At 39.9% G+C, this 13,685-nt stretch overlaps 1 protein-coding gene across 3 annotated transcripts in view; it reads right to left on the reverse strand.

Annotated features, from left to right (window-relative positions):
* Positions 1–3,841: 3,841 nt before the first annotated feature.
* Positions 3,842–13,685, reverse strand: part of MACROD2 (mono-ADP ribosylhydrolase 2) — a 2,318,987-nt gene continuing 2,309,143 nt past the window's right edge. For all 3 annotated transcript variants that reach the window (XM_044928284.2, XM_025264700.3, XM_025264701.3), the window contains exon 19: positions 3,842–4,299. The gene's annotated coding sequence lies outside the window, so the exon portion shown is untranslated. The remainder of the gene's footprint in view (positions 4,300–13,685) is intronic.

A 13,685-nucleotide genomic window follows, 5' to 3' on the forward strand; every position in this document is an offset into this window, starting at 1 on the left:
TTTTAGAACAATACACTTGATAGCTCTTCCTCTGTAGGAGATAGAGGGAATTAAACTGGATGGAATACAGATTTCCATTTTCAAAAGAACTTTAAGTTTTTCCCACAGCGGTTCTTGTGGCTCCGTCGCCAGTCTCTGAACGATTTTGTAATTCAGCCATAATTCTGTCAGCAGTGGCTGAGGAGGACAGTGGTTTCAGCTGTCACGTAGCCAGCCTGGCTACGTGACATCAAGGATGCTCAAAAAGAATTCCAGTAGTGCATGATGGGTTCTATAGGATGGACCAATGTTCATGGAGCCATTGGCTTTATCTCAACAATGTCTATCTTCACCTCAGAGGCTGTTGCTAGGGTAATTAACTACTTAGCATTCAGAGAAAAATTATACATTAGGTTTTATGTCTGTTCAAACTTCTGTATTTAATTTTGAAAACACAGCCACACCATTGATCAGTCTTAGTGGGGAAAGTTACAGTTGACTTGCAAGGGCAATTTTAAATACACATATTTGCAACCAGATATCTACTGTTAAATGAACATTTTTTGAGTCATTAACTGCTCACAGCTAAGGAACAAATTTCACAAAACACGGATAATTCTACCTTATCCTCTCAAACAAATTTTATTCATATTCTGCTCTAACAAATATAGCATGAAGGCAACAGTTGTTTAAGTTTCTTAGTGTATGCCACGGATGAAAAGAAACAAACATATTCAGAAGCAGTCCAATACTGAAATGCTGGTTTAACAAAAGAGGCACGTATTATTCTATTTAGCAGTTTATACCAGATCTCAGAAGACTTTTTTTTTCCCTTGCAAGCAACAGACTACATTTATTTGCATTAAGTAAAAACATATCTTGATCAAGAAAATTACTTTTTTTCTGATTTTCCTTTATATCACAAATGTCAGGGTAAGGCAAATCCTTAATGAATCGTATGATAAAAACCCTATTCCCCAAGAAAATATATTGGACATATTCTGCTAACTTTGTTATTTTTCAAAGCAAAGCTGACATGCACCACATACAGAGAAATGTCATTTCAAATCGAGTGCATCAAGCAGAACCGTATTAATTCACAAAGAGGCTTTTCAGTGTTTCATAGAAAGATGTACAATTAGCTGCGATGACTAATAGGTGACCCAGTATCACAGACTGTGTTTCAGATGCCTCCTTTGTCCGCTTTTGTGAAGGAAGGCTTGTCCATCACTTGAGTAGTTACCAGCTAGAGGACAGACCCTTTGTCTCTCCTACAATGAGTACATTTTTAAATAGAACTATTATGTGGAAAGCCCACCTCCATCCTCTGTATGCAAACAGGACTTAAATAAGGGGCTATTTGCCTCCCACTCTCCTTTCTATAAACCCTTGAGTCACCTAGCCTGGCTAGAGTGTGGTTGGAAACTGACTTCCAGAATTCATGTTCAGAGAATGAATCAGTCTGGCAAATTTTCCATTGCACACTTTGTACGATGACAGCAGCAGTGAGATAAAGGTCTCCTGCGTTGTGGTATCTTCCATGTGGCCCAAAGCTAGATTTTTAACGTTTTACTATTGAAATGAAAATCGCTTCATTGTTTGTTTTAAAGCATAAAATCTTCTAGCCAAACAGCAACTCAAAAGCAGAATGAGGGAAAAAGTGAAAACACAATCTAATCATAAAGTGAAATGTAAACCAATTCGGGAGCAGGGTTGATGGTCTTTACTCCTGACTCAATTTCCTGGATGCAGAGCCCACTTTCTTCTTCTATAATTTTCAGGCAGAGAACTCCTTCCTCTCATTGATACCCGCCAACATTGAAAACTGGATGAATGGCTGTCATTGACATCAAAAGGAACACCAGGACAGACATAATTCTGATCCCTACTGTTCCTGCCAGAGACATTAGATCTTTGTCCGTTAAAAAAAAAGATCCCCATCTTTCTTGCCTCCTCACGTTGTTTTCCACTGTGGCTCATTACTGAGCATGAGTAGCATGCATGCTTGGGAGGCACAGGAAAATGTCTTCCTAGTAGATTGCACTTGTCAAGTACTGGGTTGGCCAAGAAGTGCATTCAGGTTTTCCTGTTACATCATATGGAAAACCCAAATGAACATGGTTGGGCAACCCAACCCTTCACAAGAACGATGGCGACTGTCAGCTAAGTCATACAGATGATGTGAAATATAGAAACTGTCTATATTCCTGTGGCATCATTTCCTGGATTAGTTAAAATGAGGCTTTTTCTTGGTTTTCTAGAAAGCAGTGTCTAATGGCAGTAGAGGATATATAAGTTTCGGTATCAAACAGTGGAATTATGGCAGAAGGGAGAACAGGTGTGTTCCAAAATCATGAAGTCACTTAAATGTCACTGCTGGGTTGATGATCCTCAACAACAACAGAGGATGTTAAAACATATTACATAGGTAGAAATACAACTTATTGTTCCAAAAGACCAAATAAGCCATCAAATAAGGCAACAAATTCAGAAAAGCCAAAACAAAATTCATAGGAAGACAAGAAACTGAAATTTTCTTTAGAGGAAGGAGCAAAACTGAAGAACTCCATGGAATATGTAGAAAGCAGAACCCCTGATTATTGTAGAAATGCTCCATGTGATCCATTCCTTTTCTCCCTCTACTAAGAAAAAAATATGCACTTAACTTACAATTCTGAAGCCCTCATAAGGAAGATGGGTTTAAGAAGATGGAGAGAGGGGGACAAATGGAGAAAGCAGCATCAACATATATACACTATTGTGTGTAAATGGACAGCTGAAGGGAAGTACCGCACAGCGAGCTCAGTCTGGCCCTCTGTGATGACCCAGATGCTGGGATGGGAGCAGGGGAGGGAGGCGCCACAGGGAGGGGGTATATGTGTAATTACGGCTGATTCACGCTATTGTACGGCAGAAACCAACACAACAGTGTAAAAAATTAAAAAGCAAAAACCAGGGAAAAAAAAAAGATACGCAAGAAATAATGGGAGTTTCCACAGGGATGAGTAGACTGGTCTTAGAGCCGGGGAGGCAGGCTTCTTGCCTGCTGAGGGTTCTATCCTTGTTGGCTCTGGGACAATATTTGTGACAACCTCTGATGTCTTCCCGCACCCTTAATCCCTTGTGCCCACTGTACCAGGGGCATCTTGGCTTATTAGTCCCGCTGCTTCCCTTCAATGTGTGCTAGGAGAAGGGACAGCCATCAAATTACTCTTGAACTTGGCGTGAACAAAGCACACCATTTAAATGCAAACCAGGAAGCCAGAACTGCAAGCAAGGCCTCTAATTGCCTCCAAATTCAAACGAGAATCTGCTCTGTGGGTCAGCAGTCCTTGGGTAAAAACAAGATGTTCTTTTATGAAAAGCAGATGTATAAAGATTTCAAGGAGAATTTTTTTGATTCTAAATGCAGCAGTCTCCCTCTCAACTAAAAGGCCCAGGAAAGTGCCCTTAGAATTGTGTCACAAGGAATCACTTCTCCCTGAAGGAAAAACACAGTAAAGACTTCCTGAACCAGGTGAGCTCTGCTGAAAGTCAGTGTCAGACAAGAACGCACCTCTGGTCTTGTTACCAAGGAAGAGACCAGGGTCCATCCGCCTTCCTTGTTATGCCTCTGTGGTCTGCTCCGGATTAAACCCTGCCTTCATATTCCTCCTTAGAGCCTCATGGAACAGTGTTGGACCTCGGGAACCCCTGAATAAAAGACCATTTGAAACCAGTCCTCCTGACCTTTTCCCAAGTGATTTCTGAGGGTTTTTGTCCATTTTCTGTCCTGCCTCCTTCCTCTATGGATTCTACTGATACAGGGTTTTATGTTTCCTCAAATGCAGCTTATCAATCACCTTCCTTCTCTCTCTCTCTCTCTCTCTTTTTTTTTTTTTTTGAAGAAACCACTGTACCAACCAGCTTTGTGAAATAACCGAGAAAGCAGACAGGGACCAGAACACACTTGTGCGTTACACGTGCCACTGCGACCCTGGGGCGGAGTCGGGAGAAGAAAAGACAGAAAAGACAGGGATAGCGCCTGAAAGTTGCATTCACGTGGGTACCCCACCAAATGAAAGAAAACTTTTTTTTTTTCCTTTTTCTTTTTTTTTTTTTTTTTTTCTTTCTGCGGGTAAACAGAACAAAACGCAGCTGGAGAAATGAGAGCAAAGGATTCCCCGTCCTTCGGTGGGACGCGCCTCCCCCCACCCCCACCCGTCTGCACAGTGCACGTGCGCGCCAGCGTCTTCTTGTACCTCCCCAGGGCCAGGAGCCTGCACACTGAGGACTGTCATTTACTGCTACCTCGTTGTGCCTTTGCTTCATCGTGTGCCCCTGCCGAAGACAAGGAGAAGCCATTTGTTAAAGACGTCATCATAGGTTGAGCAAGCAGCATCTTTTAAATACAGCCATTTAAATGTTTCTCACCCTCCAAACGTGCCTACAAAGATGTTTAATTATCAGAGAGCTTGGGTTATCTGAGCTGTTATTGGTAGCATGGAGTATCTTTAAAGACCATATAAATCATTGTTAATAGATGTATACAACATGGACAACTTGCTGATGGGGGAGATTAACTCAAGTCTCCAAAGTATTATTTGAGAAACTGAATCTTGAAGCCATGGGTCCTCTCTTCTTGGCCCTATCACGTGTTCCAGTTTCCAGGGCTCAGCATAGAAACAGTAAAAATGTACATGATGCTGGTTTGCAAAAGACATGGATGGTCATCCCACTGCTTTGAGATAGTTCTTATTAAGTAGGCATCTGCTGTGTTCTCCACTTGTGAAAGGACTCTAAGATATCCTGCCTTAGAAGAACCTATAGGGAAATGCATAGATCACAAGTATACTGCAAAGTCTTTGAAAAATGCATTTAACCTACACCACTACCAAGACATAAAACACTCCCATTGCCCCAGAAAGTTCTCACTTCAATTATGAACCCTACTCTTTTTTAAAAAATTTATTTCAATTGGAGACTAATTACAATATTGTGGTGGTTTTTGCCATACACTGACATGAATCAGCCACAGGTGTACATGTGTCCCCCATGGAGAAGCCCCCTCCCACCTCCCTCCCCATCCATCCCTCAGGGTCGGCCCAGTGCATCAGCTTTGAGTGCCCTGTTTCAGGCATCGAACTTGGACTGGTCATCTCTTTCACATATGGTAATATACATGTTTCAATGCTATTCTCTCAAACCATCCCACCCTTGCCTTCTCCCACAGAGTCCAAAACTCTGTTCCTTATATCTGTCTCTTTTGCTGTCTTGCATATAGGGTCGTCATTACTGTCCTTCTAAATTCCATATATATACATTAATATACTGTATTGGTGTTTTTCTTTCTGACTTATTTCACTCTGTATAATAGGCTCCTGTTTCATCCACCTCATTAGAACTGATTCAAATGTGATGAACCCTATTCTTGTTGGAACGAACAATTGATCTGATTTCTGTTACCATAAATTAATCTTGTCAAGGATGAATTGGAGATGATCTCTGAGCTAACTTTCTGTTCTAGTGTCCCATGAATCTTTAAAAAAAATACTCTTTGAGGTGTGTATGTATATGGAAAAGCAGTATAGTGCTCATTGTAGATAATATTTAAAATATCCAAAAGTAGACAAGGAATCCTGCATGATCCTTCTATTGATAACTAACTTCTGTAATTAATGTTGCACAGTATTTCCTTATATTATTTTTCTCTTTCTACCTATATATAAAACTATTAATTTTAATAATGAAAATTGCAAACATGAAGGAAATTAGACAACGGTAAGTATATCTAGAATATATTTACCATCCAGATTTAGTGTTAATATTTTTCAAATTTCCTTGCAATCTTTATTAAAAAAAAACAATATGGATAAATTAAAATATTTACAGATAGTTTTAATTTATCTGTATATTATCTCTTACTTCCCAGAGATTACTGAATCCTGATATTAGTGTGAATCCACAACATGCATATTTTTATACTTTTACAGACATGTATATACAAATAGACACAATAGGAAGTGGGTAGTGTTATGTGGTATATTATAAAACAGACATAAATAATTATTCTTTTAACCATTCATTAATATTGTTACAAATTTGTAATCTATATATATTATGGTTTTCATTTGTGTTCACCATTCTCCTTGGCTTGCAATTGTTTCCTACACCATACTCTTCTCTGGGCTCAATTTTCTTTTTACTGTTGTGCCTCCTTTGGTAGCTTTTAGAGAAAAGGTATGTGAGTAGCAAATCTTTCTTTTTTCTTGAAAATGACAAATGTCATTTTCTTAAATGATACTGAAACTAGTGAAGAACTCTAAGTTGACCATTATTTTCATCCATGTTTTGAAGACTTAGAATTATTCCATTATCTTCTGATCTAAATTCTTGATGTTGGGAAATTGCTGTCCTTGCAATACCTATTTATTTGTGGTTAACTCTTTCTCTTTGTTTTAATTTTTCCTCTCTGTTGGTGTTCTGCAGTGCATAAGTGTGAATTTATTTTGTTTTGTTTGTGCCGGATCTTAGTTGCGGCATGCAGGACCTTCCAATTTTGCTGTGGTGTGCGGTATCTTCTACTTGTGGCATGCGGGGTCTTTAGTTACAGCATACGAACTCATGGTTGCGGCATGTGGGAGGCCTGTGGGATCTAGTTCCCTGACCGGGGATGGAACCTGGGCCCCACTGCATTGGGAGTGCAGAGTCTTAGCCACTGGACCACCAGGAAAGTCCGCGGAATTTATTTTAAACACACCCTTCTTGTAACTTATGATTCTTCTTTTAACTCAAATTTTTTGACTTTCATCAATTCTGATAAATCCTTGGCAGTATCTTTCAAATACTATCAACATCTCCTTTTAGAGCTCTTGTTGATCAAAAAATATCTTAGTTATTCTGTTTCTATTCCTTATATCTCCTCATGTGTCATTTATATTGCTATACATTTACTTGCTTTTTCCAAATTGTTAATTTTTCATAGTTTGCTGCTTTCTTACAGTTTCATGTCTACTTTTTATCTTTTGTCATTTAAATGTATTTATTTTATGAAATCTTCAACATTACCCTCAAGTTCTTGTAGTGCTAATCATCCTGAAATTTTACCCATCAACTCTCATTCATAATAGATAATTTCCTTGTGTGTTTTATAAACTCATCTTTGGAAATTTATTTCTTCAGGAGGAATTCTAAAGGATAGTTTTACATTACATTTCCATTTGCTAACTCTCCCAGGGGGTCACACTGGTCTATAATCAAGTATAAATTAATTTCTTGGTTTGTATATTACTGTATGACTTTAGATGGCATAAACTTGTGCTTCAAACACATGGTGTGTATATGTCTTCTGCTTACCATGGGAGCCTTTTCTTTCCTCATGAAGCACCCTAAGCTAGCTCAAGTCTCCTTGTTAATATCTTGAGCTGGGAATCCCAGATATATTTATGTAGAGGTGTCAATTTCAGCTGTTTACCTTGAGTGGCCCAAGGTCCAGGTGGGCATTAAAACCTAAATTTCTTGCCTTAGAGTCTATATCTGCACCAACATCCAAACTGTAGTTCTGGGGGCAGCTCTATCTTCAGGTCACCAGATTATTGCTTTGGCCTCAAATTCCTCTTCATTTTTGACAGCTTTCATTTTAACTTTGTATTTAAAAAATATTTTTGTTACAGCTTATCTCAGCCCTGGGATTTCTTTGGAAGGAATGATGATGCTAAAGCTGAAACTCCAGTACTTTGGCCACCTCATGTGAAGAGTTGACTCATTGGAAAAGACTCTGATGCTGGGAGGGATTGGGGGCAGGAGGAGAAGGGGACGACAGAGGATGAGATGGCTGGATGGCATCACTGACTCGATGGAAGTGAGTCTGAGTGAACTCTGGGAGTTGGTGATGGACAGGGAGGCCTGGCGTGCTGCGATTCATGGGGTCACAAAGAGTCGGACACAACTGAGTGACTGAACTGAACTGAACTGATCTCTCATTCCTAAGCATTTGTATTGAGAGGGTTTTTTCCCCCACCTTTTCAGTCACCTATTGCTACAAAACAAGCCACGCCAAAACATAGTGGCCCCCAAACTCACAATTTATTATTTCTAATGATTCTATAAATTGGCTTGGGCTCAGGTGGGCAGTTCATCTACTCTAGGTGGCATCCACTGGGGTCTGAACACTCAAAATGCCCTCTCACTTTCTAAAGTCTCTCTCCATGTGGCCGTCCCCATTCTATACCACAGCTTGAGCTTTGTAGAGGGTGGCTGGATTCCAAGAGCAAGCATTCTGAGAGCATAAAAAGTTACCAGGTCTCTTAAAGCCTACCATGGAAGCCACACTTGGCCTGCCATGTTATTCCAGAAACAGAAGTTCAGGTTCCATAAGCATCTTTTGCTGTGGTGGTGGTTTAGTCGCTAAGTCATGTCCAACTTTCTTTTCTGATATCATGGACTACAGCCCGCCAGTCTCCTCTGTCCATTGGATTCCCCAGGCAGGACTACTGGAGTGGGTTGCCAGTTCCTTCTCCAGGGGATCTTCCCTACCCGGAGAAGATGAACCCAGGTCTCCTGCATTGGCAGGTGGAGTCTTCACCACTGAGCCACCTGGTAAGCCTATAACCATATTTACATGCCCTCAAATGCTTGGGGCTGGTGCACTGGGATGACCCAGAGGGATGGTGTGGGGAGGGAGGAGGGAGGAGGGTTCGGGATGGGGAGCACATGTATTCCTGTGGCGGATTCATTTTGATATTTGGCAAAACTAATACAATTATGTAAAATTTAAAAATAAAATAAAATTTAAAAAAAATAATAAAAAAAATAAAAACCACTTATTTGAAAAGAAAAAAAATAAAAATAAAAATTATTTTTACATTTGCACAGCACTCTATTGATTCATTGAACTGTTCCTCTGTGGTCATTTATGATATCCCTGATTTTTAAACAAATTATACAGCACTAAATTTTCTTGTATTATGTCTTTGAACTCTAATCCCATTTCACTGTATTTCGTTGATTTTCTTGGAGGTATGATGCACAGAACTAAAGGTTCTTCCTGTTGAACCACCAATAACCTCTACAAACCCAGCTATGTAAATGATGATGAAGTTCCTTAGGTCATACTTTGCTGTGACAACTATGTTCAGAAAGGCACTATTTTTTCAGGGAACAGTACTGTGTCAAAGAATTTTGTTCTGGAGGTATCTGAACTTCCATTGATCAACTGAGTGACCCTGTGCGAGTCATTTCTTCCTGGAGTTGAAGGACTGCTCTGAAGAGGTAAGGGGGAGGAGTCAGGATACATACTTCTGCAACAAAGTTAAACTAATTTTGAACTTTAAGTTTTGACAGCTTATTCACTTGGGTAAAGGTATGTTCAGTTCAGTTCAATGGCTCAGTCGTGTCCGACTCTTTGCGAAAGGTATGTGGCTAGATTCATGTTTATGGCCAAGGGAAATATTTTGATATTAACCAAGGAAAACATACTTATTTTGGTATTTCATCTAGATATTGATCATATGGAAAAATAATAGTGTCTGTAAGAAAAAAAATCTAGACAAGAAGTCTGTAGTGTGTTGGCAGTGAAAGGGAAGACGGTAAGGCGGTATTGAGGAACTTGCATTTAAATTGTTCAGGTTTAGTCTCACTTCACTGCTTTTTAATGGAAACTTCTCTACCATATCATTTCTGCAGCTTAGGATAATTTTAAATACATGAATAAGGTTTAAAAAAAGAAGAAATGTTTGTAAGACCATGTTTGTATGAGTTTACATTTTTTTTATCAGTCCTATGCTGTACATGTATTGCACAAATACTACTATAATTTAGTTTTAAAGAAAGTTTAAAATCATGATGGGAAAACAGCTGCCTGCTTTCACATATTCTCAAACTTTAGTCTGCCACCATGCTGGAGCTTGAGTCTGGTGCAACTTGGACTTCTGGGAGAGTACAGAAGCCTATGGAGAAGATGCTGGGAGGTGTGAATAAAAACTTTTGCCTGCCATATTCCACCACCCTGACACTGAGCCCTGAGGGGACTTATGATGGGAAAGAACAGGGAAAGTTCTTTCTGAATAGAAATAGATAAGGTGCATATCAAAGGAATAATTTCAATGAGCCCAGATTCTCACATCTTCCCATATGTAGAAAAGTGCTAAATTCATTACCTTGAGATGTCTGGTTTTCCTTAATTAATGGCAATCTTTTAATGTTTCAACTACCTGGTTTTTGTTGCAAATATCCTGGCTCTTCCCTTGCCTCTTCAAAGCAACACCTCAGAGCTATCTGAGAGGTTGCCTCCTGGTCTTGAAGTCCTCAGAGAGTTCACTGAATAAAACATAATTTTCAACTTTAAGGTTGTGCTTTTTTTTTTTTTTCCCAGTTGACAGTTTTGGGAACCAAATGAAGAAGCCCAGAGCAGAGTTCCTCACGTGAACTCTACCAGGCATCTCTTGGGCCAGAACACCTCCTTCGGGAGTCCAGATGACTTTTGGTGAGTCACTCCTGGTTTTCAGATCTCCTATTATTGGTTAATGATGCTAAATTTTATGCAGTGGTATTAAGCTCCTTTTTGGAGGAGTCAGTGGTCCTTGAAACTTAGTTTCAAGAAGAGGTACCTGGGGTTATCCTCAGCGAAGGCACTGGCAAGATTTTGTTCAGTTTAGACACTCAGGGGTTTTATTCTCAGTTGAAAGTCTGGGAAGATTTTGCTCAGTTGCAAGAACACTGAGTAGGGTTGGATTGCCTACGTTTTTCCTTGAATTGCCTACTGTAATAGAATCTGTCAGAATAAACCCAAAATCTCACGAGAGTTTTGAGCTCTGAAGAAGGCGACATCTCTTGGCTGGCAATGGCTTTCTCGGACAACTGAGAAACTTACAGGAGTGGTGGAGGCAAAGACATCATGCCATGTAGCTGTCCCTATAGGAAAATCCATTCATTTTAATTAAAGCTTGCTCTGCTGGGGACATGAGCGCCCATGGTAGTCTTATACTGCCAGAGGGAAAACCTGAGACATGCTAAGAGGAGCTGAAACTACTCTGGGGCAAACCCTGGGAATTAAGGTCACAAGCGGTACACTGGCCCATCACCTGATTATCACTTGTAATTCTATTTTGACAAACCAACCTCTGAATGCAGAATAAAGCTTTCAAAACTAAAAGGAATGACAGATTGCCAGCCTCCAACTAATACCCCAGACAGGTCTATGTTCCTACAGTATTTACTTAATTGGGAATTAGAGAAAGTCTCATCCTGATAATAGCTAATAATGGGGTTCTTTTATTGTGTACACAGTTTTAAAAATAGACTGCTTGATTAAAAAACAAAAATCCTTTCAAAATTCTGACCTTAAAGAAACAAAAGCCCCTCCAGGGATAGTTTGCATTTCTTTTTATCTGTCTTTGAAATGTAATGTTCTACCTGATCATCTGTGTGTGTGTGTGTGTTGAGAACTTGGTCTCCTCCATCCAAAATGTATGGTGTACATATGTCAGCCAATTGAATAGACAGGTTCTGAGCAGTTGTCTGGCCATGCCAACTCTCAGGGGCTTTTTGCCATTTCAACCTTCATTGTGTTAGCCTGCACAATGCAGGCCTTTCTTAAATTACTTTGAGGAGTAACCTTGCTGAATCTTGTTTAGGTAGCATCTTTGCACTCTCTTCTGAGGAAGGCTTTTGCCTTATTGTTTAATCACTATTAAGATATATCTCATTAATGGCCAGTTGATGGATCTTTAAATGGGACTTAGGAATTGGTAAACATTTAGAGCTCTCTCATTATAAAAAGCTGTTTTATTGGTACTTATTAAAAAAAAAGAAATTAAAGGGTGAAAAATACATATCGAATGGTTGACCTAGGCATACCATTAGTTTAAAACAATTAAGAAAAACCAGCTTGTGACTTTTGGTTTATCATATTGTGGGGTAGACTTGTTTCACTGGGGAATGCTTCCCCTGGTTGGTATTATAAGACAGGGCATATAGATCTCAGCCTCAGGAAATAGTGATTAAACATACCAAAGGAAACCAGTAGGAGTACCTGGGCTTTACCATATAAAGTTAAAACTGGGAGGTAATATTCAAGGGCTAATAGTAATAAAATTAGTGATTTTGCTTTGGGTTTAACTTGTGCCCTCAGAAAGAGGGCCTTGTTGAATACCTTATGCAAGCTTTTGAAGACATGGTAAGTTAAACTCTAAAGTCCTAGAACTTAGAACATATTCTCTCTGAAAGGCAAATTAAATAAGATATGGTTCGGCAAATCAATTTTTAAATATCATTTAGGTGACAGACCAGTTCTTTGGAGAATTAAAAGCAACTGTCTTTGCCTTGCTAATTTCTACAAATTGGAAATGTAAGTACAGCCCACTATGACCTGAGACTGAGTCTAATTAGCTCAACCAAGTAGAACCTGAAACCAAGGGGAAAAAGTGCAAAAGTGGCCCTTTTATTTTTTTATTTATTTTTATTTTTTTAATTTAATTTTATTTTTAAACTTTACATAATTGTATTAGTTTTGCCAAATATCAAAATGAATCTGCCACAGGTATACATGTGTTCCCCATCCTGAACCCTCCTCCCCCCTCCCTCCCCATACCATCCCTCTGGGTCGTCCCAGTGCACCAGCCCCAAGCATCCAGTATCGTGCATCGAACCTGGACTGGCAATTTGTTTCATACATGATATTTTACATGTTTCAATGCCATTCTCCCAAATCTTCCCACCCTCTCCCTCTCCCACAGAGTCCATAAGACTGTTCTATACATCAGTGTCTCTTTTGCTGTCTCATACACAGGGTTATTGTTACCATCTTTCTAAATTCCATATATATGTGTTAGTGTACTGTATTGGTGTTTTTCTTTGTGGCTTACTTCACTCTGTATAATAGGCTCCAGTTTCATCCACCTCATTAGAACCGATTCAAATGTATTCTTTTTAATGGCTGAGTAATACTCCATTGTGTATATGTACCACTGCTTTCTTATCCATTCATCTGCTGATGGACATCTAGGTTGCTTCCATGTCCTGGCTATTATAAACAGTGCTGTGATGAACATTGGGGTACACGTGTCTCTTTCCCTTCTGGTTTCCTCAATGTGTATGCCCAGCAGTGGCCCTTTCAAACTCAAATTGTCACTGGATGCAAGTTCCTGTGCCTGATGCACAGTGAGGCCAAACCAACCAGAACAAGAGAGTTTGGAGCAAAGAGGCGTTTATTGCAGGGCCAAGTAAGGTGAACAGGTGGCTGGTACCACCCTGAACTCCCAGTCTGGTGGGAGAAGGGTTTACTAGGCAAAGTTTGGGCTAAGGGCTACAGGGTTTGTGACTTTCTTCTGATTGATTGGTGGTGAGGTAAAGGGTGGTGCCCAAGGAGTCTTGTGCTCAGCCTGCAGTGGGGGCCTTAGTTCCTGCAGCAGAGTGCAAACATTTTGTTGTTGTGGATGCTCCTTGAGGAGCAACCATGGCCCACTTTATTGCTGCACTTTTGGTTCTTGACTGCTCCTCCTCTGCTTCTTCATTCCCTGGTAAGCAACTGTTTGAATCTGCTCTTTGGAACTCAGGGAAAAGTCAAGAAGGCTGAAGGAAGCTTATTTCCTACAAACAAGAAGGGGACAGGGAAAGGATTTGTACCCAAAGGGCCCTATAAGGTCCTGCTTAGTTTCAAAACTGCTGGAAAGGGTCTCTCGGCCAAAATTCACTTCATAGCCTCCTTAATCAAGAACAAATGCCAATCT

Source organism: Bubalus bubalis, chromosome 14 (genome assembly GCF_019923935.1).
Source record: "Bubalus bubalis isolate 160015118507 breed Murrah chromosome 14, NDDB_SH_1, whole genome shotgun sequence".
Classification (NCBI taxonomy): domain Eukaryota; kingdom Metazoa; phylum Chordata; class Mammalia; order Artiodactyla; family Bovidae; genus Bubalus; species Bubalus bubalis.